This window comes from Sarcophilus harrisii, chromosome 2, assembly GCF_902635505.1.
Source record: "Sarcophilus harrisii chromosome 2, mSarHar1.11, whole genome shotgun sequence".
Classification (NCBI taxonomy): Eukaryota; Metazoa; Chordata; class Mammalia; order Dasyuromorphia; family Dasyuridae; genus Sarcophilus; species Sarcophilus harrisii.
In genome coordinates, this window is record NC_045427.1 from 461317595 (window position 1) to 461345132 (window position 27538).

The window sequence follows — 27538 nt, forward strand, 5'->3', positions numbered from 1 at the left end:
GACTAATGATGAAGCATACTAACTGCCTCTAGAGAAAGAACTGATATTGATTGAATACAGATTGAGGCATGCTATTTTTCACTTTCTTTTTTTTTTATTCGAGTCTTCTTGTACAAAAGGACTAATATGGAAATGTGTTATATAATTTTACACACATAACCTATATCTGATTGCTTAGTGCTCAGAGAGGGGGGAAGTGAGAGAGAGGTAGAGTTTGGAATTTAAACCTTTAAATAAAAATGTTTACAAATATTTAAAATTATTATTCTGAGAAAGGGCCCATAATTTCCAACAAGCTGTCAAAGAGGTCCATGACTCATTTTTAAAAAGGGTTAAGAATCCTTGTCATAAGAACAAGACCTATTCTTAATGAAATAAGAATCCCACTTTCTTGTCCTAAGCCCCTTTGCCAGATGGAGAAAGCGAGCACTTGGGGAATGGAACAGACAAATGAAAAAGCAAAATTTTAAGAGAGAGAGAGAGAGAGAGAGAGAGAGAGAGAGAGAGAGAGATATTACTTGAGAGAAGCCTTGGGTGAAGTGATCCAACTCCCCAAGAGCCACAGACAATCACAAATCCAGGAGGCAAGGTGAATTTTGATTTTCTGCATGTACGTATTCATAACTAATCATAAATGAAACACTCTACCTTTGGGCTCTAGGAGAGTTGAAATGCTGGAGAAAGCACAAGGCTTGATTTCTCATGTGAAACTTCTTTGAACTTCAAACTCTGAGACCTACCATACAGTAAATAGATTCTGGCATGAACTTGGTCCTGTAATATTACTGTAATTGCTATAAATTCAGAATTGTAGATGTCTTTTCTTTGATATACCACCACACCTTTAAACAGCTGGGAAATATAAACATAAAATCACTAGACAAAAAAGATTGTGGAAATATTCCCTTCACAGATGTTTTCCCTTTGACCATTTCAGTTTTGGAAAGGAACCAAGATATTCTCACTGATATTTATTTGTTCATTTATATACTCTCTCTCCCCTACACACACATTCACACATACATACACACTCAACCTCTGTCTCTTATGCACACACACAACTAATTTTTTAAAAAGACAGTTATTCCAACTTCATATAGAGCTATAGAAAAGGATGCTTTTCTCAAAAGATTCCATTTAAAAGGAGCTTGCTGCAACCTTCCTAATTTCATCACTAATTATAGATGGGTGATCCAGAGAAGTGTGAGTCTTTATAAAACAAAACCATAAAATATTAGCTGGAAGAGGCTTCTATAATTTGATCAGATTCAACAGATAATTTATTAAACACCTACCCTGTATGAAGCATCAAACATTGCACTAGAGATAAAAGATTTAGATAGCTCACAATCCAAGCCTTCATGGAGCTTGATAGTCCAGTTGACAGAGAGAACTTCAATGTATGATATTAACTGTGTAAGTCATAACAACTGACATGAGAAATAAGTCAAATCCAAATGACCTGATAAATGACCAGACTAAGGTGCTATACCCCTAGTTTTAGCAGTGACAACATCCTTGGCAATATATGAGCAAATTATTTGCAATTCCAATCATCCCTCTCCCATTCTTTTATCCCCTTCCCTTTAAACTCCAGCCTACCGCTTCCAATCCAACCCTAATTGTCCCTTCCATTAACCTCTCAGAAATTTCATTTCCTAGTGAACTAGATTCCTTGTTCTCTTTCTTTCTCTTTCTTTCATTCTTTTCATCTACTTGTCCTCAGTGAGACCTGGTTTTCCACAAATGAGATCAAATTCCACTAGCTATTGTGCATATGGTGGTGGTGATGGTGGTGGTGGTGTGTGTATGTGTGTGTGCTTGTATCTAATCAGGAAAGATTTCTTGCAAAAGATGGGATTTCAGTTAAGTATTGAAGGATACCATAGAGACCTAAGGAAGGGGAGGAAGACTGAGGGGAGAGGAAACCTTCCAGACTTCAGGGACAGGCAATGAAAAGGCACAAAGTTGAGTGCAGACACTCATGGGTGCAGAACAATGTGAAGGACAATTTATGAAGAATCATAATGTATGTGGAAAAGAGATAAGCATGAGAATACTGGGAAAATGAGAACAGATCAGATTCTAAAGGCAAGAAAGGGATTTCCACATTTGATTCCAAAATATAAAATTGCCTCTGGAGTCTATTGAATAGGGGGTTGGGAGTGGAGGTAACATGGTCAAACCTATGTTTTTGCAAGATTACTTTGACAAACAAGAGGAGGATGATTTTGAGTGGGAGTGATTTGTGATAGAGAGAACAACCAGCAAGTTATTATTGCAATAGTCCAGGGTGGCATTCCTCTATTTGACCTTCATCCCATCTCTATACCTTACCCCTCCTAAGCCTATTTTTTTTACCCTTGCTGCGACCTCCAATCATTTCTATCCCCTATATAGAATACTATATTTTTCTTTGGCTTTTACTCACATTCGAATTCACTTTCCTTTCCTGCCTTTCCAAAGCTTTTCTTTTAAATTTAAAAATATTTGATATCTTTTGTTTTTAATTTTTTTTAAATTTTCACTTCCAAAATCTTTTTTTCCACCCCCTACCTTGCATTAGGATGGCAAGAAATATAATATCTATTATACATATGAAGACAAGCAAAACATTTCCAAATTAACCATCTTCTGGAGGGGTAGAATAAAAAAATAGTAAAACTATGCTTCAATCTGTACTGAGTTCATCAGTTCTTTATCTGGAGATAGAGAACATTTTTAATCATGAGTTTTTTCTGCCTTTCCAAACTCAACTTTCCTCCCTTTTGAATCCAACTGAAGTGCCTTCTAAGAATTATAGCCATTGTTATTCATAACTATAAAAGATTGTTATTCATAACTATAAAAATTATGCTCAATATTAATAGGAATTCATTTTAAACTTTTAAAAATGTTGATATTTTTATAAAAATTCAATTGATCAAGTGAGCTCTACAAATTCTCAATTCTTTGAATATCTTTTTTTTTTTTATCATATATATCCCTTGATGCATCTAAGCTGTGGAAAATTTGCATCTGCACTTTGCTCATGTACTAAATGGAAGGAATAATATAATGATACTAAGTAAGTACTTTATAAATTCATGTTATTTAACTTCAAATGGGCTCTCACTGCAGCAAGACAACTTTTTGTTCCTCCCTAAGCAAGCCACCTTCTATCTCAAGTCTTACATACCTCTTCATTCTTCATCATTCTCAAGTGATAATCTCTCTTCCTATTTAAATAGAAAATTGATGCCATTCAATGTGAACTCCCTCTTCAACACTCAAATCCCTTAAATCATATCTCACTTTTTCCTCCTTTCTTCCAATCTCTGATAATCAGGTAGCCTTTTTCCTTGCCCAAACTGACTCTACATTTGCCCTTGATCTTATCCCCTTCCATCATTTCTAGTAAATTGCAACCCAATGATACCCTCCTCTCTAATCCTCAGCTTCTTCCTATGTACTGATTCTTTCCTGATTGTTTTCAAATTTGTTTTAAAAATAGAAACAAACAAAACAATAACAACAACAAAAACCCACCAAACTCTTCACTGAATTGTATTTTTTCTTCCTTTCCTGGAAAAAAAAAACTATCTATACTTGTTGCATTCTCTTCCTCTCTTCTTATTTCTCAACATTTTTCTAATTTAGTATCCAGTCTTATCATTCAACTGAAATAGTATTTCCAAAGTTAACAACTGTCTCTAATTGCTAAATCTGTTGATCTTTCTTGATTCTAAAACTGCCAGATCTGACTCTATTTGATACTGTTGACTACCCTTTACTACTGGATATGTTCTCTTTTCTGGGCTTCCATGACAATACTCTCTTCTGGTTGCACCCTACCTATCTAATGACCCTTTCTCAGTCTCCTTTGCCAGCTCACTATCCATATAATGCCTCCAAGGTTAATAAGTACTCCTGAAAAATCTGTACCCACCTCCCTTCTCTTCTCTTTCTACACACTCTCTGTGAGTAATATTTTTAGTTCTTATGGGTTTAACAATCATTTAATTATTATTAGTTGTAAATGACTAACAATAAAATATTAATAAATATTAAAGATTGATAATTATCAATGATGACAATAACAGTGATAATAGCAGTTTGCAAATGTATAACATTTTAGGGTTAGCAAAGAACTTCACAAATATTGTTTCATTTTATTCTACAATCCCAGGAAGTTAGTGTTATTTATTAACTATTAGAGTAAGTTGAAGTAGACAAAGTTCAAGTGATTTATCCCTGGTCACATACCTAATAAGTGTCTGAGACTGGATTTGAACTCATGTTTCTCAGCCAACACTTTATACACCACTTCTAATGACTACATAGATGATCCTTTGCTGTTGTGCAGTTTGTTCAGCCATTTGACTTTTCATGACCCTATATGGGGTTCTCTTGGCAAAAATATTGGAGTGGTTTGTCATTTTCTTCTCCAGTGTATTAGGGAAGACAGAGTTCAAGTGACTTGCACAGATCACACAGCTAGGAAATGTCAGAAGTTGAATTTGGGTCTCCCTGACTCCAGGTCCAGAGCTCTATCCATTGAGTTGCTACTTACTTCAGATGATCCTTAGATCTATATAATCAGACCTTGGATCACTTTGAATTTCAGTCCCATATCACCAGTTGCCTATTGAACATTTCAAATTCAGTCTCCTGATCATCCCAAACTCAACATGTCTAAAACATACAACAGTATTCTTCCTTCTCCCATATTGAAGCATCTTTCAAAGTCCCCTATTTCTTTTGAAGGTACCATCATCCTTTTAGCCTCCTAGTTTCATGTCAGTGTTATTCTTGACTCATCACTTTCCCTCTCTCCACACATCCAACAAGTTTCCAAGTTTTACCATTTCTATTTCCATATCATCCCTTGATACTGGTCTCTTCCTCTCACATAGTTAATGTCTTAGCTTAAGCCATCATTGCTTCTTGCTTAGATTATTACAACAGTTTCCAAATTGGATCTCTTTGTGTCAAGTGTCCCATCACTACAGTTCATGTTCCATACTAATGCCACATTGATTTTCCTTAAATACACATCTGACAATGTCTCTTATGCTCCATAAACTCTTGTGAATCCCCGTTGCCTCAAGGATAAAGTGTAAATTACTGTTTAGATTTTAAAGGCCTTCATAACCTGGCCCCAACCAATTTTTCCAGTCCCATTGGACACTATTTCCTTTCTTGCATTCATTGATCTAGATAAAGTAACCTACTCTAGTCCTCACACAAGGGGCAGTTAGATGGGACAGAGAGTAGAGTGCTGGACCTGGAGTAGGGAAGACTCATATTCCTGAGTTCAGACATTCATTAGCTGTGTGACCTTGGGTGAACCACTTAACCTATTTGCCTTCATTTATTAAATGAGCTGAAGAAGGAAATAACAAATTCCTTCAATTATCATTGCCAAGAAAGACTCCAAATGGGATCACAAAGAGCCAAAAATGACTGAAAAAATTACTATTTCCCAACCTCATGTCTTTGCAATAGCCAATATCCATGAACGGAATGAGCTTCTTCCTTCACTCCACCTCTTAGAAGTCCTCTCTTTTTCCCTTCAAAATTTAAGTTTGTCCCCTCTTGTTGGTTACCTCCCTCCTAAACTAACATATCTAATTATTTAATATTTATTTGTATTCATTTTTATACTTAGTCTTTATATATTTTTGTATATACTTGTACCTCCCAGTAGACTACAGCAGAGAACATTTATTTCATTCATTGTATTTTTACCTCTAGGGCCAAGAAAAGTACCTGGCACATAACAGGCACTGAACAAATGTGTGTTGATTAGATCCAAAGAGTTCTTTAAGATTTACAAAGCATTTTAATACAATTATCACTTGATCTTCACAATAACCTTGTATAATAGGAACAATCATCCTCATTTTACAGATGAGCAAACTGAGGCTGAAAAAAAAAGATTTTGAATGATTTGTCTAAGGCTGCATGGCTACTAAATGTCTAATGACAGTTTTGAATTCAGATGTTCCTGATCTTAAGTTTAGTGCTTTTTCTTAGTGCTACATGGAGTCCTGGGGAAAATTAGCACTGATATGGGGTTGCAAACACAGTATCATTTAATTATATTTAACTGTAATACATTAATCAGCAAGCATTTATACAATATCAATGAACAGGGAAACTGAGCTCAGAGATGGCATTTATCCATAATCCCATGAGACTACCTGCCTTGCCATTGCTCATCAAAATCCTCTGGACTTTAGGAGCAGAGCAGAAGTATAATCTGTTGCTTACTGATTCCCAGTCCACAGATTATCCCTGTTTCATGGTGCCTCAGTAAACAATACTATATAATATGAGGCATTTCTGTTTTTATCATCATAAACATTCAGAGAGACAAACAGAGAGGCACTTCTACATAAATAAAGCAACATGGCCACTCATTATATACCAAAACTTCAGCACAGGCATTCTCAAGGAAGGAAATAGAGATTTTCCAAAAGCAATCAAGCCTTTAAAAATGCAAATTCCTCCCTGTTAATATCTTCCTGAACAAAAAGCCCTAGCTTAGTTCTAAATTCTTAGTTCTAAGGACCTGACAGCCTTGTTGTTAATAGACAATCCACAGCCTAAATCTTAGTCCCTCAAAACCAGGGGATCTAATCCACCTCGGGCCAAAGAAAAGCAGCCCTCTGGGGAGCTGTTGGGACTGGAGAAGCCAGCTTTTCAGGCAGAACCTTCACTGGGGACTCTTTCTGCCTTGGCTTCTAATATTGTTAGTAAATCTCTCATCTTGTGATTTATTAAGATCTTGTTTTGATTTCATAATATGATTTTACAGCACATTTACCAAATAAATATAGCAGAACACAGACACAAGTTGCTCAGCAAGTTATGGATCTGCTATCAATATTGGTGAATGACAATGCTGGGGGAGAGGCTTTGTGCCAAGAACAGGTCCCTTTGGGGCCTGGCAGTTTCTGAGTTTCCAAAGGCATGCAACCTGGGGGCTGGAGTTGGTGGGGAGTCCAGTTGGCTCCCACTGAGTGCTGTCTAGCAAGCTGTCATACTGACAATTGTAGGAAACCCTTTCCTGCATCCTTAACTAGGTGTCAGATGGCTGATGATTCTCACATCTTTACTGAATGCAGTTATTATGGGACTAACAGATCCATTTTCATGATATCTCAGGTATAAAGTGCCATTGTAGCCTATGAATGGGAGACTTTATGACTGTCAATCAAAAACTGATTGTAAATTAAGACATTCTATCCCAACTATCACACCACTTCCAGATCATCATCTAGGCAGTGTCCTCTGTATCTATATAAGAACAAACTGGCCACTGGGTAGCTGAGACAACATCCAGAGACATCCAAAATATGGGGATGGAACTTGCAAATGACTGGACTGCCCATAGATGTTCCAGTGTCTATCCATATAAACAGAAAAGAAACTAATTAACGTGTCTCTGTGCCTATGCTATGATATTCAGATTGTGGACTATATTAGGCAGGGAATAATGTGCATGATTAAGGAGATAATAGCCCTTCTCTGCCCTGGTCAGATCATATAAGTTGTATTGTGTTTGGTTCTGAGTGTCACTATTGTGGAAGGATAATGATAAGCTGGAGTGAAGCCAAAGAAAGATGACTAGGATGCTGAAGAGCTTTGAGTCTAGTCATATGAATATTGGGTGAAAGAACTAAGAATCTTTAGTTTAGAGAAGGGAAGACTGGAGTGGGGGAAGAAGGTTGAGTGGAATAAAACAGAACTGATTGTACTTATGCTACTTCGAGAACTTTGTTAAGTATTGGGAATACAAAGAGAAAAGCAAGATATCTTCAATTCTCATGGAACTAATATTGTATCTAGAGGATACAACACAAATGGGGATATAGGATGGTTCTGTATGAAGGCAGATTTAAAAGTCTAAGCTTCCAGAAGGCAAGGCATCAGAGCATATGGTAAAGTCCAGAGAATTTTGATGAGCAATGACAGGGCAGGTAGTTTCTGACCAAGATCTTCTGAAAATAGGGGTAGTGGATCAATCAGGTGGTATGAAGTAAAGTCCTGGGTCATTCAGGGGAATCATCATGGAGTTAGGAGAGGACATCATCCAGTGCTTTATGAGCACTGAGTAAGAAGGGCTAGGGTAGAAGATGGGAAGGACTTCCTGAGTCCTTTTCCCTTTCCTTAAGTACCTGCTGACTTGTTATGTACTGGATTAGGTTGGGACAAGTTTTCAGAATTGTTTCTAAAGGTCCTTAATTAGAAGGGCTACTTTAAAGGGTAGCTTCTTCACTTTAGATATCTTTAACCTGAAGCCCACATATGGGCTATTTGTGGGTCAAACTTAATGGGTTTCAGTGGTTTCTTCCAATTCTAAAGTTCTGTGATTTCTATGAAGTAGTAGGATCTATCCCTAGCTTCAAAGCCAGGGCAGATCACCTGTGGGAGATGCTGTAGAGGAATTTCCTCTATTGAATATTCTCTTTTGAACTAGACAGCCTCTGAGGTTGCTGCCAACTTTGACATTATAAGACTCTTTTACATCTCCCCTGGCTGGCAATAGAGAGTGAGAAGAGTTTGTGTCTCCACCCACCCACAATCCCTAATGAGAAGATATAGAGTGGAAGCCTGAGGATCATGATTCTAATATATAAGGATCTTAGAGGTCATTTAGTTCACTCCCACTCTTTGTTTTACAGATGAGAAAACTGAGGCCCAGATAGTTAAACTATTTGCCTGAAGTCACACAAGCAGTTACCATAAGAGCTAGGATGGAATCTCAGTCTTCTAAGTCTAGAGTCAGTGCCTTTTCTACTATAGCATTCTGGTCTCAGAGTCTGAGACATCCTCTGAAAGGCACTTCCCATCTGCTACAAATAAGTTCCTAGTCTAATCCCACCATTCTGGAGAGCAATTTGGAACTATGCCCAAAAAGGACCCACATGTGCAGAAATGTTTGTAGCAGCTCTTTTTGTGGTAGCAAAGAATTGGAAAATGAGTGGGTGCCTGTCAATTGGGGAATAGCTGAACAAGTTGTAGTATATGAAGATAATGGATTATTATTGTTCAATAAAAAAGGATGAACAAGCTGATTTTAGAAAGGCCTGGAAAGATTTATATGAACTGATGCTGAGCGAAACAAGAAGAATCAGGAATACATAATAACAGAAACAATGCGTGATGACAACTACAAAAGACTTGTTTTTTCTCAGGAGTTCAGTGATTCAAAGCAATCTCAATGGACTTGGGACAGAAAATGCCATTTGTATCCAGAAAAAGAATTAAGGAGTCTGAGTGTAAATCAACACATGCTATGTTTGCTTTTTTTTTTTTTTAATCTTTCCCATGTTTTTTTTCTTTTTGCTCTGATTTTTCCGTCCCAACATGATTCATAAAATATTGTGTATTAAAAATAAATAAATTTAGGGGCAGATAGTTGGTGCATTGGGTAGAGCACCAGCCCTGAACTCAGGAGAACCTGAGGTCAAATCTGGCCTCCAATGCTTAACACTTCTTAGCTGTGTGATCCTGGGCAAGTCACTTAATCCCAATTGTCTCAGCAAAATAAATAAATTAATTAATTTACTAGGGTAAAAATAAGTTCCCATTCAAGATGATCAAAGCCCAAATCTTAGATCCTTCCCCATTCATTACTTCATTACTTACTATAGGAAAACTCCTAATGAGCTTCTCAGGGCTGGAGAGGATCAACATTGGACCCCAAATGAGAAATCAAGTTTTAGACTGAATTGGGATTCAGAAAAGGCTGAATCATTTATTATTTTTTAAAAAACTTCCCCACCCCCAAAACACAGAAGCACACACACACATGCACACTTTTTCCAGAATGATGATGCAGTCCTCCAAGTTCTCTAGGCACATTCACTTTTTATCAGATCCCCAGAGGACTTTTTCTGAGAGCCTTCAGTCACTGACAGGAATGTAAAAATGGAGGTTAGTGCCACTACAATATTTGCTGACTTGAATTCTGTAATTGAACCAGAAAACCGCTAAATCCCCAGTGGCCTGCACTCTGCAAGTGACTCTATGTCCTTTTCTGAAGGTTTCCCAAGCTGAGACACCCAGAAATCTCCATACAATTATGAAGGGGAGCAGGTGATCCAGGTGCAGAAGTCATCTCTTCAACCAGGGAGTCAATTGCTATGAATTGCTGTGATCTCTTTGGATACCATTTGAGCCTTTTTTCCCTGAAAGGTCTGGGTTAAGGGACTAGCCTAATAAAAGCCAAAAGGAAGTAGTCTGAACAAGAAAGTGAATGAAAAAAGGGAGGAAACCCCCCCGCCCCAGCAAAGGGTAAATGAATCCAGCCAGGGGATGCCAAGTGGCCCTACTCATGTCTCCATTTGTAAAAAAATACTTGACACATCATTTATCTGAGAAGGTAGGTTGATTAAAAAGGTTCCTGCATGGCAGGTTCAGGGAAACAGCTTTGGAGAGCTAACTACATGATATAAATGATATAATGCAGAGAGAAAATTAGTTGCCTTTTTTTTTTTAAGTGTAGGAAGCCTGTCCTACAAGGTTTTTCCTACTCTGTGAATTGGTATGGGCTTTTTGTTTATTTGTTTTTTTAAAGCCTTAGAATAAAATTGTGGTGGGAAAAATTATGGCAAGGAGCTGAAGAAGGAGATTAAGATAAAAAAATACACACACACACACACACACACACATATATATACCTACATACATGTGTGTGTGAAAAACAGAAGTTTCTTAATTTTTACCCACATATCTATGACTACATATGAATATTTCTTCTTTGATGCTCAGACTGCCCCAGAAACATCAGTATTTTTCAAATGAGAAGGGATATTATTAGCACTTAGCTGAGAATCAGCACTCTGATAAAAAGTTCCCATGGGTAACATTTTCTGGTGTTCCAGAGTCTACTTTAAGCTTAATATCAGAAAAAATACTTCCTAAATGATAGCTATACAGAAGTCCAGTGGGTGACTTCAAGAAACAGTGGGTCCTGGAGAGACTTACATGAACTTATGCTAAGTGAAGTGAGTAGAACCAGAAGAACATTGTACATCAATTGTGATGGATGTTGCTCTTTTCAACAGTGAAATGATTCAGGTCAGTTCCTCTAATCATATGCTGAAGAGAGCCATCTATACCCAGAGAGAGGACTATGAGAACTAAGTGTGGATCACAAGTATTTTCACTTTTTTGTTGTTTTTTGCTTGCATTTTGTTTTCTTTCTTATTTTTTTCCTTGTGGATCTGATTTTTCTTCTACAGAATGATATTGTGGAAATATGCATAGAAGAATTGCACATGTTTAACATATATTGTATTACTTGCCTTCTAGGGGACAGGGGAGAGGTAAGGAAAAATTTGGCACAAGGTTTTGTAAAAGTGAATGTTGAAAATTATCTATGTATATGTTTTGAAAATAAGTTTTAATAAAAAAGAAACAATGGGTACTACTAACTTGGAGATCTTTGGACAGAGACTAGTTAGCTGCCTGCTTGTCTGGTATATTATAGTAAACATTTCTTTCATGTATGAGTTAAACTAGATCATGGAATCTCAACTTTTTTATATCATGGATCTTCTTGACAAACTAGTGAAGTCTACAGATATTTTCTCAGAATATTTTATAAATACATGGTATTACAAAAAAAAACCAATTAAATTGAACTATGTTTATCAAAATTATTCTGTTAAAAAGTTCACAAACCATGCAAAATAAAACAACTCTGATGTACCACCTTAACACATATCAGAGTGGCTAAGATGACTGGAAAAGATAATGGTGACTGTTGGAGGACGTGAGGGGAAAATTGGACCACTAAGGCATTATTGGGGTTGTGTGCTGATCCAACCTTTCTGGAGAGTAATTTGAAATAATGCTCAAAGGGCTATAAAACTGTGTTTACTAAATTAGGAGGACAAAGAATAGTCTAACTCTCAGATCTGTGGAAAAGGAAGGAATTTATGGTCAAAGAAGAAGTAGAGAACAATATGAAATGCAAAATGAATAATTTTGATTATATTAAATTTAAAAGTTTTTGAACAAACAAAACCAACACATCCAACATTAGAAGGGAAGCAGAGAGCCATCTGCATTCAGAGAGAGTACTGGGAGACTGAAGGTAGATCATAACATAGTTATTTTCACCTTTGTTGTTGTTTTCTTGCTTGTTTTTTTCTTTCTCAATTTTTTCCCTTTTGATCTGATTTTTCTTGTGCAGAATGATAAATGTGAAAATATGTTTAGAATTGCACATGTTTAACATATATTGGATTACTTGATGGAAGTAATCCTGGAAGGGGAACAGGGAGAAGGAAAGAGAAAAAAAATTGGAACATAAGGTTTTGCAAGGATATATGTTGAAAATTATCTTTTCACCATTACATTAAATTCCCAATCCTTATATTTATGCCCACCTGCATTTTTTATTTCCTTCACAAGCTAATTGTACAATATTTCAGAGTCTGATTCTTTTTGTACAGCAAAATAATGGTTTGTTCATGTATACTTATTGCGTATCTAATTTATATTTTAATATATTTAACATCTACTGGTCATCCTGCCATCTGGGGGAGGGGGTGAGGGGTAAGAGGTGAAAAATTGGAACAAGAGGTTTGGCAATTATTAATGCTGTAAAGTTACCCATGCATATAACCTGTAAATAAAAGGCTATTAATAAATAAATAAATAAATGGGAAAAAAAAGAAAGAAAAAAAAAGAAAAAAAGAGAAAATTATCTTTTCATGTATTTAGAAAAATAAAAAGCTATTATCTAAAAAAACTTTGCTTACTCTTTGATCCAGGAGTGTCACTACTAGTCTGTATCCTAAAAAGATTTTAAAAGAGGGAAAAGGACTCATGTGTACAAAACTGTTTGTAGCAGCTCTATTTGTGGTGGCAAGGAATTGGAAATTGAGTGGATGCCCATCGGCTGGGAAATGCTGAATTAGTTATGGTATATTAATGTAAGAGAATATTATTTGTCTATAAGAAATGATGGGCAGGTTGATTTCCAAAAAGCATGGAAAGACTTACATGAACTGATGCTGAGTGAAGTTAGCACAATCAGGAGAACACCATACATAGTCACAGTAAGATTATGTGCTGATCAAATAGGATAAACTATGATAGATTTAACTCTTCTTAGCAATACTTTGATCCAAGACAGTTCCAATATACTTGGAATGGAAAAATGTCATCTGCATCCAAAGAAAAAACTATGGAGACTCACTGTGGATTGAAGCATACTAATTTTTTCTTTTTTAAAAATGTATTTATTTTAATACACATTGCTTTATGAGGACCATACTATTTTCATTTTTTTGTTTGCTTTTTACTTCTTGTGGTTTTCCCTTTTGTTCTGATTTTTCTTTCACAAAATGACTAATATGGAAATATGTTTAAAATGATTGTACATGTTTAAACTATATCAGATTGCTTGCTGTTGTGGAGAAAGAGAAGGGAAGGGAAGGAGGGAGAAAAAAATTGGAGCTCAAAATCTTACAGAAATGAACATTGAAAACTATCTTTACATGTAAATGGAAAAATAAAATACTATTGAATTTTTAAAAATGGAAAAAATTCACAGATCCCAAGCTAAAAATCATGCAATTAGATGGCCTCCAAGGTTCCCATCTATTCTCAGATCACAAGATTCTTTGATTTGTCATGGACTCTCACCCTGATCTCATACCAAAATTCACAGTTTCTATATATGAACCAATTTTATTTTCACCACCTTGCAGCATATGCCAACATATCTATTTCCTGATGCTCTCAGATAACCTTGAAAAAAGGTAAGATTAGTTGCTCTTCTCCTTAGTTGCATCACAATAGTGCACAGTTTCACCAACAACTTTCAGAGAGAATGACACCACTTGTACCTCTTTATACCCCAATCCTTCCTGCAGCATCCTAATCTCCTGATACTGTACCTCTAAGAGATTCCAGATGAGCTCTCTCCATCCAAGACCCAATCTGTGTCAACAATGATCACGGCTCTTCATTCTGATATGTGCACACTTGTGGGTTGATTACAGCATGGCACTAATGAGTCCAAGGGCATGGATTCAATTTTCATATTGGCCAGTTAGCAGCCCTTTTTGTAAACAGTGCCAGGCACAGACTACCTTGCCATTAAGTAGCTTCCTAGTTCAATGCCATGGTGAGGGAACATGCCTTTACCTTTGATTGTCTTTTAAATCCATTCTGTTTAAAATCTGGTGCCTGTTGAGTTTTAGGTATGGGATACAGATGAAATAAGATAATGTCTCTCTCCAATGATTATAAAATGTTTTGGTCCTAAAGAATTCCAGAAACCTTTCAGAAGAGGTCCTATCAGACCTCTATCCTATCAGAAAGATGCAAAGGGAAGAGAAGAAATAAGCCAAGGGGAGGATTATCTTATGAAGGACAGAGGCAGACCTGTGTTAACATTTAGGGATGTCCTTTTAAAATTTTCCCAATTTCCTGCTTGTATGACTTTAGATACATAAATAATTTATATCATATTGCTTGTCTTCTCAATGGGTAGGGAAAGGATGGAGGGAAGGAATTTGGAATTATTTTTGAAATGACTGTTAAATATACTCTTCTCATTTCTCTGGTTCTCCTAGTATTCTACTAGCACCAGTCCCATAGTCCTGCAGAACTTTGGTGGTAATATATAGAAAAGTTGATGCTTTATGGGGAGTTATTTTAGACCCTGCAACTTTGCTACAATTCTTAATTATTTCAACTATTTTTGATTCTTTTTTTATTTTCTAAATATACTGTCCTATTATCTGCAAAGTGTGATAGTTTTATTTCCTCATTGTCTATTCAAATTCCTTCAATTTCTTTTTCTTCTATTACTGCTTTAACTAACATTTCTAATACTATATTAAATAATAGTGGTGAAATCCTTGTTTAATCCCTGATCTAATTGGAAAGGTTTCTAGTTTATCCCTCTTATAGATAATGCTTACTAGTGATTTTAGATACATACTACTTATCATTTTAAGGAAAGTTTTGTTTATTATGTCAAAAGTATTATGCAACTATTGAGATAATCTATGACTTTTGTAGATTATATGCCATGTATAGGTGAGAAAAAGGCATACTCCTTTTCCTTTCTATTCATTTTTCTCCAGAGGTTTATAATTTCTTACTTTTCTAAAATTGTATTCATCTCCATTATTTATTTCATGATTATATTTATCTAGTTCTGAGATATTAAATTAGAGGTTTCTCACTAGTATGATTTTATTCTTTATTTCCTCTTATATCTCATTTACCTTTTCCTTTAAGAATTTGGATCCTATGCTACTTGATAAATATGTGTTTAGTATTGTTATTACTTCATTGTCTATGATGCCTTTTAGCAAAATGTAGCTTTTGTACTCATTTCTTTTAATTAGGTCTTCTTTTGTTTTTACTTTATTTGAAATATTGATTCCTATCCCTGACTTTTTTTTTTTACATTCAGTTGCCTTAGTTCTTTCTCTGGATGCAGGTGGCATTTTCTGTCCAAAGTCTATTGGGATTGCTTTGGATTATTGAACTACTGAGAAGAACCAAGTCTTTCATAGTTGATCATCACATATTTTTTGGTGTTATTGTGTACAATGTATTCCTAATTCTGCTTGTTTTGCTCAGCATGAGTTCATGTAAATCTTTCCAGGCCTTTCTAAAATCAACTTGTTCATCATTTTTTGTAGAACAATAATATTCCATTACCTTCATATACCACAACTTGTACGGGCATTCTCCAATTGATGGGCATCCCCTCTTTTTCCAATTCTTTGTTACCAAAAAAAGAGCTGCTACAAACATTTTTGTAAATGTGGGTCCTTTTCCTTCTGTTATGATTTCCTTGGGATACAGACCCATTAATGGCACTGCTGGGTCAAAGGGTATGCACAGTTTGATAGCCCTTGGGACACAGTTCCAAAGTGCTCTCCAGAATGGTTGGATCATTTCACAGTTCCACTACCAATGTATTAGTGTCCAGTTTTCCCATATCCCCTCCAACATTTATCATTACCTTTTCCTGTCATCTTAGCCAATCTAAGAGGTGTGAGGTGGTACATCAGAGATGTTTTAATTTGTATTTCTCTAATTAATAGTGATATAGATCACTTTTCATATGACTATAGATGGCTTTAATTTCATCTGAAAATTATCTGTTCATATCCTTTGATCATTTATCAATTGGGGAATGACTTGTACCTGACTTTTTTTAACCTCAATGAAGCATAATGGATTCTGCTCCAATTTCTTGTTTTAATTTTGTGCATGCATTTTTCTGTTTCAAGTCTGTGTCTTTTAAACAGCATATTGTCAGATCTAGGTTCTAATCAATTCTCTCTGTGGATATCCAGGATTCCATGAGTTTGCTGCTAAGGTGACAATCATATAGGGAAGGAGCAAGGCAGAGCATGGTGGGAAGCAGCTTACTTGAGGTGCAATTACAGCATTGAAGTTATCTTACTCTGGGGTAAGACTCTGATTCCCTCCATCATAGTGATGGGCCTGAGGAAGTCAGATCTCTCAAAGGTGCTGGTGTGCTAAGAAAGGAGCCCAAATTAGTGGATTATATTAAAGAGAAACTTTTGAGCTAGGACTGTTTTAGCCAACATTCTAAGTCTAGACAGGCTATAAGAAGATCTCCGCTGTGGTCTGAGTCTTTCACCTAACTCAAATAGAAAAGGCATTGAACATAGAATCAAGAGAGACATTAGTTCAAATACTGGTTCTGACAGGCATTCATAGTGTGATCCAGGACTGATTGTTTAGTCTCTCCGAGTCAGTTTTCTAGTCTACAAAATGGAGACAATTATATTTTTACTATCTAACTCCTCAGGCTATTGTTGAAGAAAGCACCTAATAAACTTGAAAAGGGCATATTGAATGTGAGATGTCTGTAGTGCTGCTATTACTATTATTACTAATACTACCACCACCAATGTGGCAATTCCCTCTGCCCTCTGGGCCTCCATTTACCCAACTGCAAAATGAGGAGATCCAAGCTATAGATATTTAAATTCTCTTCTGCCTTAGACATTTCTCCATCTCTATGATTCTAAAACTGGACCTGATGTTGGTTGATATTTCCAAAAATGAATATTTCTTGAAATACCACTTCAAGAAATCCTTTACTGGGGTCCTGTTCTCCTGATTGATGAATGTCTCTAGTTTTACCAGTCCACTTTCTCATGGATTACTTTGTTCTTGAATTCACTCCATCTTCTATTATGTTTCCCACCCCTCCCCCTTTCAATTCGTTAACTATAAGCAGATCAATGTCATTATTGCTATTTTAAAGTATGTGTCAATCTATTGCCATATGATCCCATTCACCAAACCAACATATTTCTCCCTGGCCACTTCTCTATATGTCATCTCTTATTAGGATGTAAACTCTTTGAAAGCAGGAATACTTTGATTTTTGTCTGAACATTTCTGACATCTTGGAGACTTTGAACTACTTACTATCGATGTGACATGATGAAAGTCATTTTTCCCTTCTCAGTCTCAGAGTACTAGATATTTTGGAAATATCAATAACCATAAGATCCAGTTTTAGAATCAGAAGGCTTTTCTTGTTCTATATAAAATCGTCCTAAAATCTTACAATCTGGTCGGAAGAATAAGATTTAGGAGGGGAAACAGCAATAGTAATAGTAGTAGTAGTAATGGTAGTAGTAGTAGTTGTTAGTAGTAGTAGTGACAACTAGCAAATATAGCTTTTTGCTTGCAAAGTACTCTACGATATTGTCATTTATTTTCACAACAACTGGGGGAGGTAGGTACTATGCTCATCCCCATTTTATAGATGAGGAAACTGAGACAAAAAGACTTGTGACTTGCCCAAAATCAAAAACCTAATAAGTGAGTAAAGCCATATTCAAACTTAGGGCTTCCTGATTCCAGGTCTAGCATGTATCCACTGTGCTATCCAGATGTTATATGCATAAAAAATAAATATAATACAGAGCAGTATGCCATAAACAAAGGGAAGATCCATAAAAATTGTTCTAAGAAAGTTTGAGATGATTAAGATTACTTTTAGTCAGAAAGATCAGATGAAGCCTCATGGGAGATGGGATCTTTGACTAGACGTTGAATGAACAGAAGGATTTCAATAGTCAAAGACAAGTATACTGAGTCTCGGCAGGGAAGAGCAGATTTGAGAAGTAGCTTCTAATTTAGATTGGCTGGAATGAAACATCTATGAAGATGATTATAATAAAATAAGGCTAGAACACTCAGTTGGATTCAGTTTGTGGAGAGCTTGCCTTAACTACTAAGTTGATGTATTTGCATTTTTTCCTGTAGGCATTGGGGAGCACCAGAAGTTTTCTAAACTAGAAATTGACAATCTATCACAACATTGACAAATGTTATAATTCTCAAGGGTCCTAATGAAGAATATGGATAATAACAATAGGAGTAGTTCCATAATGCTTCACAATTTTAAAATGTGCCTTTTGACATATGAAGAAAAATGCATCCAGAGAAAGAACTGATAAATAGAAGTATATATAGAATAATTTACATATATACACACATGTGCATATATACACATTTATATCTAAATATATGTTTGTGTCGTATATGTATACATATACTTAATGTATGTGTGTGTATATATATGTGTGTGTGTGTTGTGTGTATATGTATATATGTAAATTTGTTCAAATGCCAAATATATGTTTGCCAAAAAGATTATTTTATGGAGAATGCATACAGGACAAGCACTAACAAGGTTGTCAGAAAAAGCAATACAAGAATCCTCTCAAGGTCTCTCTTAAGAACTTTAGAACTGACTGTATGACATGGGAGTCACTGGCCAGGACTGCCTAGAATGGCATTCTCTCATTAGAGAAAGTGCTGTGCTCTGTGAGAAAAGCAGAATTGAATTAGCTGACAAGAATGTCTCTAGGTTGATCAGTACACTTCATGGGCCACCTTGCTCCTGAATTCACCCCATCTTCTACTCTGGTTCCCACTCCTCCCCCTTTCAATTCTGTAAAAATAAGCAGATCAAGGTCATTATCGCTACTATAAAGTATGCGTCAATTGTGACATGGGCAAAGTTGGAGAAGGCACCCCAATTTCTTATAGAGTCTATATCTGTCCAACCTGTGGCAGAGCATTCTGAGATCATGTAAGTCTAATTGGCCATAGTCAGATACACTGTCATGCAACCCTAACATAGTGATGTCATTTTGTTCCTATTCAAGAATCTTGAAGGAGAGCAACCAAATTATATATATATATATATATATATATATATATATATATATATATGTATATGTATATATATATATGTGTGTGTGTGTGTGTGTGTGTGTCTGTGTTTAAGTAATGGTAACCAACTCCAGGGTGGGGGAGGAGAAAAAAAGTGAAAAATTGCATGATAATTTTGTTGTATATTTGAAAGGAATAGCAAGTTGTGCATAGTAAACTTGCAATTTCATGTACAATCATCTTTTATTGTGTAATGTCATGGAAATGTTTGGTTTATTACATAAATTATATTAAATAAAAATAGAGTTTAAAGAATGTGTCTTTTATACAAAAAGAAAGATAAGAAGGTAGATATTATTGATTCAATTTTATAAAGAAGGAAACTGAAGTTCCAAGGGCTAAATGATTTGTATAAGGTGATGTGGGTAAGTAAGCAGAAGAGCTGGAACCCAAGCCAAGACTTATGTTTAGTACTCTTAAGTATTTCTCAGGGCAGCCATCCTCATTAGTAGAGCTACCAGAACCCCAGTACATCCCCTCCTCATGGTGGATATAAAGACTGTTTCCTAAAATTAGAGCCATCTGACAATGGAGCCAGCTGCCTGCAGAGTTCTGGTCTCCCTGACACTGGTTGGAGGGGGAATGGAGTGTTTTGAAGCAGAAACTAAGTGATCACTTGTCAAGGATTTCATTGAGAAGATTCTTATGAATGAGTGTGAGGTGAGAGGTCAAACTAGATGACCTCTAAAATTCAATGATTCTATGAGTACAGGACACATGCACATGTCATTAAACACAGTGTATATTTAGAAAATTATCAGAGTGAATTGAGATGAAAAGATGAGCCAAAAAGTGTCAGGAATGTTACCTTTAAAATTTCCTAAGGAATTATTCTGGGATGAGCAAGGAAAAGAACTGGGAGAGACAAATCCAGATCAGCCTAATGCTAGAACTCTGAAGGTTATATTTCAAAGATGATCCGAAGAGAAACTTTGTCCCTAGGACAACTGCAACTTCACACGAGGGAAGATAACAGAATATTGCTAGTGGAACTCACCTGCCTCCCAAATTCAAGCTCTCTGCAAAGGCACCTATGGAAAGATTTCAGGGAATCAGTGACCATGAATGGATTTGGGAAAATCTTCTATAGAAAGGTGGAATTTTCATTAGGACTTTGAAAAAACAAGGGAAGCCAGCAGGCAGAGTTGTAGAGGGAGAACATTCCTGGCATGAGATAACTAGAGAAAATAGGTGGAGCTGAAAGATGAAGTTTCTTTTTTTTAGGAACAGCAGGGAGCCCAGTGCCATTGAATCAAAGAGAATGTGGAAGGTAATGGTGGTAGTATATATAAAGTGCAAAAAGACTGGAAAGCTGGGGGAGGGAGCTAGGTTATGAAGAGTATGGTCTGTGGTTCAGAGCATTTTGAAATTTGATCCTTGAAGTGAAAGTGAGCTCCTGGGATTTATTGAGAAAGAATGGGGGTTGACATGATTGGACTTGTGCTTTAGGAAAATCACTTTGGTAACTGAATGGTGGATGGATTGATGTGGGGAGACTTGAGGCAGGCAGACTCAGCAGCAGATTATTGAAATAGTCCAGGCGTTAGGTGATGAATGCCTGTCCAAACCTGGGGGCAGTGTCACAAGAGTCACCTACTGGAGATGAACTGCAAAGATCAAATTGACAGACCTTGGCAACAGAGTGAACATGAGGCAACAAACTGAATAAGAGAGAGTGAGGACTCTATAATGACTCATGGTTGGAACCTGATTGACTGGGAAGATGGTGTTATCCTCAACAGTAATAAGGAAGTTAAAAACAGGGATAGTGTAGGGTTTAAAGTAAAAAACTAATAAGTTCTGCTGGAAATTGAGTAGATGCCCATCAGTTGGGGAATGGTTGAATACGTTATGCAATATAATTATAATGGAATATTATTGTTCTATAAGAAATGATGAGCAGGTTGATTTCAGAAAAGCCTGGGAAACATATGAACCAATGTCAAGTGAAGTGAGCAGAACCAGGAAGACACTGTACATAGTAACAATAAATTTATTTGACAATCAAATGACATGGATTTGGCTCTTCTCAACAATGCAGTGATTTAAGGCAATTCCAATAGACTTGGGATGAAATATGTCATCCGCTTCTAGAGAGAGAATTATGAAAACTGAATGTGGATCAAAGTATTTACTTTTTTGTTGTTGTTGCTATTGTTGTTTATTTATTTGTTTTTTTTTCCTTTCTTGTGTTTTCCCTCCATTGTTCTGATTTTTCTTACACAATATTACAAATATGGAAATGTTTAAAAGGATTGCACATGTTTAATTAATTTATATCTGATTGCTTGTTGTCTTGGGGAGGGATGGAGGTAAAAGAGGGAGGGAGAAAAATTTGGAACACAAAGTCTTATGAATGTTGAAAATTATTTTTATATGTATTAGGAAAAATAAAATACCACTGAGGGAAAAAATATATGATGAGTTCTATTTTGGATATGTCCAGTTTAAGATGTCTACTGGACATACAGTTCAAGATTTCTGAATGGCATTTGGAGATGTGAGAGGAGGTGAGAGTAGGGCATAATTAGTGGAAGGAAAGCTGTGTGTTAATTTTTGTGAATTCCTTTTAGCCCAGCAGAAGAAAGGCAGCTCTGTACAAATAGGGAAGGTAGCTGGGTGAAAACTTGTGAAAAGATAGACAGGCTCAGCAGTAGTCCTTGAATCCAATCTGAATCACAGTTCATTTTGAGGGAGTTAGTTATAGGCCAGGCCAGGAATAAGGGGAGGCTGGTATCTCTCAATGATGAATGATTGGGTTGTGATGATTTACTTTACACATCAGCTGAGAAGGCTATAGTTGTAGCAGAATTAATGCCATCAATCCACTAGGAAATTGAGATAGTATCTGTGAGCATATCTGGCTGGAAGTTAGGGCTCCATCATTCTGGCTCATCTCGGCATCGTCTGACTCTCCTTTCAAAATCTGTGAAGCCAGCAATGGGAGATAGAGATCACCAGGGTGACTCCTGGAGCGGATGTGCAATCTTTCATTGGGATGGAGGGAGACTGGCTGCAGCCAATGCAAGCTGCATTTAGAGATATCAGACTGGAACTGCATGGCATTGAATGCTGGGCTAGAAAGAATTGACCTCTATGTAAAACTATCTTAGCCCCAGAGTAGACAATGGTCTGGGAAAGCTTATCATTGTATTCAGTAAAGAATGCTTTTTCTGAAGATAACAGAACTGTCCCCCTAAACCAGACCAATCACTCCTCTAGTTCAAGACTCTGATTCCAATGAATACACCAATGCTTCTTTGCAGGAGGGGCAATAGTCTTGTACATGGTGGTCAATAACAAAAAAGTCGACAATGGACCCTAAATTTCCTAGCTCCTCTTAGTGTCCCATTATGGGTCTGTCACCCACAAATTTATCTAAGTCCTTCTCGAGAGTATTTATATTTTCATTTGGTGCCAGTTTGGGAATTGATGAGGACCATTGGTGAAAGGCAGCAGAATATATTGAAAATAGGACTGACTTGAGAGTCAGAAAAGCTGGGCTCTGTTCCAGCTCAGCTGCTAATTCCTTTCTGCTCTGCATCTGTTGTTCTGCCTGGTTTCAGCTCTACAGAGAAAGATGCCCCTCCCAGGATAAATTGATCCCCTCTAATCTCATCACCATGCTAGTAACTCAAACTTTGAATGACAGACATCACCTCCTTCAGACTGCTTGCTTTGGTTTAGGGAAACCGGAGAATAGAACACCAAACTACCTTCCTTTATAGAAGGTAGAAAGTGGACCTTTTGACTCCCTCCATTTTGAAGTTGCTGCTCTGCCCATTTTCAATTGGGCTCTGGCCCAATTTGCCACTGAACAAGAGGACCCCACCAATTTTACCCTGCTCTCCCCTCACATTTCTGCCTTCTTTTGAATGTTGACACTACTTCCACATCAGACCAATTGAGGGCAGGAATTGTTTTTCTTTTAATTAATTGTATCTACAATGCTTAGCATAGTAGCTGGCATATTGTAGGCATTTCATATATGTTTATTGTAGGTATTAGTTGGATGAGCTTGGGCAAGTTTATTAAAGTTATATAATCTTCCTGAGCCTCAGTTTGCTCATTTGTAAAATGGATGAGTTAAATTTATTTATGACTTCTTTTAGCTCAAAAGTTCTGTTCTTCTCAGATGAAGAAATTGAAACTATTTCAAGCCATATGAAAAGATGCTCCAAGTCATTATGAATCAGAGATATGCAAATTAAGACAACTCTGAGATACCACTACTCACCTGTCAGATTGGCTAGAATGACAGGGAAAGATAATGCGGAATATTGGAGGGGATGTGGGGAAACTGGGACACTGATACATTGTTGGTGAAATTGTGAATACATCCAGCCTTTCTGGACAGCAATTTGGAAGTATGCTCAAAAAGTTATCAAACTGTGCATACCCTTTGATCCAGAAGAGTTACTACTAGGCTTATATCCCAAAGAGATCTTAAAGGAGGTAAAGGGGACCTGTATGTGCAAGAATATTTGTGACAGGTCTCTTTGTAGAGGCCAAAAACTGGAAACTGAGTAGATGTCCATCAATTGGAGAATGGCTGAATAAATTGTGGTATATGAATGCTATGAAATATTATTGTTCTGTAAGAAATGACAAACAGGAGGATTTCAGAAAGGCCTGGAGAGACTTACATGAACTGATGCTGAGTGAAATGAGCAGGACCAGGAGATCATTATATACTTCAACAACAATGCTGCATGATGATCAATTCTGATGGACATGACCATCTTCAGCAATGAGATGAACCAAATCATTTTCAATAGAGCAGTAATGAACTGAACCAGTTACACCCAGCAAAAGAACTCTGGGAGATGACTATGAACCACTATATAGAATTCCCAATTCCTATATTTTTGTCCACCTGCATTTTTGATTTCCTTCACAGGCTAATAGTACAGTATTTGAAGGCCCAATTCTTTTTGCACAGCAAAATAACGGTTTGGACATGTATGCTTATATTGTATTTAATTTATACTTTAACATATTTAACATGTATTGGTCAACCTGCCGTCTGGGGGAGAGGATGGGGGAAGGAGGGGAAAAAAGGTTTGGCAATTGTCAATGCTGTAAAATTACCCATGCATATAACTTGTAAATAAAAAGCTATAATAATTAAAAAAAGTCCGTTCTTTTTTTGTTCTTTCTTTCTGCAAAATAAGACTTTCTTTATTCTAAAACTATATCACCACTCCCATCCCAAGCTCTTAAGAGACTTCCTTTTTCTACAGTTCCAGGATTTGATCAGCAATCCCATCTCTACCTCATTCATCATCTTCATAGTTTTATATAGCTTGATCACATATCTTTCTCCCTTTCAGACTGAAGAAAACTAATCTTTAATTGCATTTGCCTAAAGTAGCTCCTCACTCCAAAATCATTTTAGAACCTCTTCTCTAAGCTTTAGCAAATTCCATTCTATCTTAATTGAAGTATGGCAATTAATCAATAAGTATTTATTAAATCCCTGTGCCAGGCATTGCTCTAAGTGGGAAGGGGGGGAGAGAAAGGGGAAGAAGGATATAAAGAGATTCATATTAGTCCCTGCCTTCAAGGAACTTATAATCTAATGGAAAAGAGAATATGAAAATAAATATTTGCAAAGGAGCTATATACAGGATATTAAAAAAAATAAACAGAAAGAAGGCACTAAAATTAAGGAAGACTAGGAGAGATTACCTGAAAAAAAAAAACAGTGTCAGACAGAAGTAGTACCCTTGAAGTATAGCCAGAGCCAGATTAAAATGTAAATGGGAAATATTTATCAAAATAAATAAAAAATTCATTAGCACATAAATAATGCTAATATGTGGTTTTCTAATTTAATATGCAGCCTTCAGGGATACTTATATAGAGTTTAGTGTCTCCATTTCTAAGTCTGATATCACTGCTATAGGGGGGGAGATGTTGGGACTTGAAAGAAGCCAGGAAAACTGGAAGGTAAAGAGGAGGGAGAGCCAGGGAAAATATGCAATTGAAGAATAGAATCAAATCAATACACACATTTCCAACAAGGAGAGCAATGAAAAGAATATTGGATTTGAATGTATATAGTCCAACAGAGGAGGCAGCTAGGTAGCACAGTGGATAGCGTGCTGGGTTTGAAGTCAGAAAGGCTTCTTTTTGTGAGTTTAAATTCAGCCTCAGACACTTCCTAGCTGTATGACTTTGGACAAGTCATTTAACCCTATTTGCCTTAGTTTCTTTATTTGTAAAATGAGCTGGAAAAGGAAATGGCAAACTACTCCAGGATCTTTGTCAAGAAAATCCCAAATGGGATCATGAAGAGTCAGAAATGGCTGCACAAAAGTTCAATGGAAAGAATGGGGGGATTAGAAGACTGGAGGAAGATCTGGATTTGAATCCTTCCTCTCCTGTTTGCTAAATCTATCACCTTGGCAAAGTATTTTAGCTTTTAGTATTTCAGTCTCTTCATGTGTATTATGAGAGAGTTAGTTAGATTCTAAGACTTTCCTGATGGTTGGCAGCACCTACGGTTAATTATTCACTTAAGACCATTTTCCAAACTGTGGGAAGGAAATGTTTAGATGAACTACAAATTTATTAATGGAAAGAGATCATGATGAATAAATAGCCTCCACCAATCCAGCATTTCTGAAACAGCATTCTTGACATAGCTGTCTGAGGTGCTGAAAGCAGTTGCCCAAAGTCACACAGGAGAAATAAGTGACTTAAATTCTGGTCTTCTTGACTCCAGAGCTGGCCCTCTGTCCACACTTCTGCTCTGGCTCTTCAGGCCTATCCATATTTGCTTCATAATAGTTCCCTTACTTTCCTCTTCCCTGCACACACATGTACATAACCCTCTTCATCTCTTGCCTAGTGCTTGACTAGGAGGGAGAGAACCAGGACTTGAAAATCACGACCTCTCTGAACCTCAGTTTCTTCTTCTATAAAAATGGGGATAGAGAAAAAAGAGGGGCTGATTACTTAGATTCCTACTGGCTGCAAATCAGAGATCAGGTGATAGAATAATATAAGTGATAATAAGGAAGTTCACATTTATGTATCAACTTAAGTTTGCAAAACGTTTTATACATATTATCTCATGTCTTCTTCATAATGTGGTGAAATAGGCACTATCATCATCTCTATTTTACAGATGAAGAAGCTAATGTTTAGGGAAGTTGGGTCACTAAACCAGAATCCCGCAGCTAGCAAGGGACTGAAGTAAGATTTGAACTCGTATTCCTGGCTGTATTCCAGGCTACCCTCCAGAAGAACAAAGGTAGGAAAATACATATATAAATACAGACACATATGTGCATGTCTGTGCATGTGCAATGTATAAATATGTATATATACACACATACATGCATGCACACCCTTATATACTCATATAGGTGTGTGCATTATACACGTGTCCCCATGTGCACATGTGCATTGGCATGTACATACATGTGTAAGAATACATGCATGCTATGTGTGTAAGTGCGTGTGTGTGTAAGTGCGTGTGTGTGTATGTAGTCTAGAACCTCCCCCCTCAGACATAGAGACATCTGTGCCCCTCCCCTCCTTCCCCCCTGGAAACCTAACTGAAAACGGAGGGCAGCGGAGAAGCGCGGAGTCCACTCCATAGCTCTCTGGCCATCTGCCCAATTTCCTTTAGGCCCGACCTGATTTCTTTTCCACCCTCACCTAAGAAGCGGACACTTGCTCCCTGCTGTTAGCAACCTTCCAGGCTGGGTTGTGAAGAAACCCTGGCTTCCTCTGCATCTTGGCTCCTCCGTGGAGTGTCAGCTGTGATTTCCAGGGGGAATTGATGCCTCCCTCCCCAAAATGCTCTCCTCTCCTCTCCCCGTCCCCCCTGCATCAGTAGCTTCCTCAAAGAGCCCAGATAAATGAAAAAGGCTCCACGTTCTCAGCACTGTAATTAATGAGAAACTGCCGGATAGATGTGTGGCAATTACAGCCATCTCAGGGACATGGTATTTAATGAAACAATCCAAAGTACATCCAAGGCATTTAATCCCTTGGAAGCCATATTACATCTGCTTCATTAGGGGAAGGAGAGGGAAAGGTTTGCGCTCTGGTCTTGCTTTCATTGTTCAGGAAATAGAGCTTATAATTATATCCCATAAAATAAGGGAAGGATTTTTAATATTTTTCTTTAGTTACTCCGCTCTTGCCATAGTAGAGCTCCAAACATAAATAATATTCATAGTGAGGAGATATGGGGAGTTTATGAGGGAAAGCCTCTAGATTTGGCAACTGCCCCTAGCTGCAGCATGTGTATTTA